This window comes from Heloderma suspectum, chromosome 3, assembly GCF_057233095.1.
Source record: "Heloderma suspectum isolate Gila_16-S chromosome 3, 16-S_ref, whole genome shotgun sequence".
In the NCBI taxonomy this organism is placed as follows: domain Eukaryota; kingdom Metazoa; phylum Chordata; class Lepidosauria; order Squamata; family Helodermatidae; genus Heloderma; species Heloderma suspectum.
This window is the reverse complement of record NC_139460.1, coordinates 126,063,667-126,066,155: the sequence shown is the minus strand read 5'-3', so window position 1 is coordinate 126,066,155 and position 2,489 is coordinate 126,063,667.

Here is a 2,489-nt window from a genome sequence, read left to right as displayed (position 1 = left end):
AAAAGACTGTTGGGCTTCTATAATGTATTTTTCAAGGCTCCTCCCACTGTGTGATTCGTGACCTTATCAGCTACTGGATACATGAACATGTTTTTACCTTGCATGACAAGCTGTGCAGATAAGAATTTTGTTGAGCAAGAAGGAAACTGTGTTCTTAGATTTCAAAATTATTTCCTGAATTGATTTGGTCATGCTCAGAGAAGTATTTACAAGGTTGTGTGCATAGGAATTCAAAAGGCAGAGCTCAGTGGAGACTTTTCAGAATACATTTTCCTTTCCATTTATTTTCCTTTCCTTTTTTATTTTCCTCAATTTACGGGTGAGGAAAAGGTCACTTTGCAGAATTCTCTTTGAATATTCTTCACGATATTGTTGCAGTGGCTATCATTCCCCCCCACCCCCTAAAACAAAGATAATGTCTGGTAACTTTGCTAGGCCAAAACACATGTCACGTGGGACCTCCATGCTCAGATCTCCCAATGCCTTTTAAAAAACTTAAAAGCAGTCATGAGGAAGCAGCAGGATTAGATTTATTTTCCTTTCATTTTCTTTTGATTTTGTTTTTGCTCACTCCATTAGAAAAAAAGTCACTAGACTGGGCTTTTGCTGGGGGGATGAAGGGGTTGTTAACCCTTTCTGTGCTGCCATTTTCCCAATGAAAAATCTCTCCCCACAAAGCAGTTAATAGCCTTTGCTGGGGAAAAGGCTATTTTGTATGTCTGGGGGGAGGGGAGGGGAGGAACAAATCCTCAGTGCCTTTGTGCAAACAAAACTAGAGCCACCATCCACTCAACCATGGTTGCCTTAAACTGACAAAGGGCAGCAGTGTGGTGGGAGGATCAAATTGCAAGGCCTCACACCTGTGTCAGCCCTAAAAGGAATGGGAAAGAGATGACTCAGCTAAGGATGTCTGAGAAATCTGCAATGGATTCAAATGAATCCGACCTGTAGCTTTTTCCAAGTTGTGCCGATTTGGTGGACTTGAGGACCATTTTTTTTAACCGGTGTGTGTGTGTGTGTGTGTGCAAAAATACAGACTTGCTCTAATGCACACTTGTGCAGGTGGAATGAAATTCTTGTACATCCCTAAAGAAAGATCTGATTCCATCAATGAGTGGATGATGGAATGATGGACAGTTGACAATCTGCGAGACTCAGACGGAATAGATGTCACAAAATCGGTGCATCTCTAACCTCAGCAAGAGCAAGATCTCTCCCTTGTCCATCCCCTTGCCCCTGTGGGCTTTTGCATATTGATCAAGCACTTCTGAACCAGTTTGTTTCCCAGGAACTGCTAGTGCCATTCACACCAAATCCCCGGAAGTGCTTCTGTTGAGTGCTCCACTTATGGGCTTGGTGGTGTGAAAGAGAGAGTGTAAACACACAGCCTAGTGGTTCTCAAACATTTTTCTTTTTACTGACCACTTGAAAATTGTTGGGGGTCTTCATAGACCACTTAATAAACCTAGCCTAGAGCTAAGGGATTGGAATGCTCCCCAAAGGGAAAAAGCACCTCCCTGCATAAAGAACACTAGCATGTGAGGAGGAGGATGGGTCCTCTGGTAGCCTTCTCCCTGACAGGTACATTTTCTATTTAGGGCAACAGGACAGGTGCTTAATGACAGGTCGGGCCAACAAATGTCACTGCCAGCTCTCAACTGCATATTGTATGTAGAATCTGCATGCTTATGGAAGTTTGCAAATCATTCATGAGACACTGATGCACAAAGAGAGCCTCTGGGAGACTTTAGAACATAAGAATTGCTCTATCAGACCAAAGGTGCATATAGTCCAGCATTCTGTTCACACAGTGACCAACCAGCTGCCCATGGGAAGCCCACAAGCAGGACACGAATGCAACAACACCCTCCTGCCCATGTTCCCTAGCAACTGGTGTACATAGGCTCACTGCCTCTGATAATGGAGGGAGCACATAGCCATCAGTGCTAGTAGCCATTGATAGCCTTCTCCTCCAGGACTTTGTCTTGTTGTTGTTCAGTCGTTCAGTCATGTCCAACTCTTCGTGACCACATGGACCATAGAATGCCAGGCCTTCCTGTCCTGCGCTCTCTCCCAGAGTGTGCTCAAGTCCATATTCATTGCATCAGTGATGCTATCTAGCCATCTCATCCTCTGCCATCCCCTTCTCCATTTGCCTTCAATCTTTCCCAGCATCAGGGTCTTTTCCAGTGACTTTTCTCTTTGCATTAGGTGGCCAAAATATTTGAGCTTCAGCTTCATTATCTGTCCTTCCAATGAGCAGTCAGGGTTGATTTCCTTTAGGATGGACTGATTTGACCTCCTTGCAGTCCAGGGGACTCGTAAGAGTCTTCTCCAGCACCACAGTTCGAAAGCATCGATTCTTCGGCACTCTGCCTTCCTTATAGTCCAGCTCTCATAGCCATACGTTGGCTTTTGCACTCTCCACTTTCACCCTCAACAAGAGGCTCTTGAGATCCTCTTCACTTTCTGCCATTAGGGTGGTATCG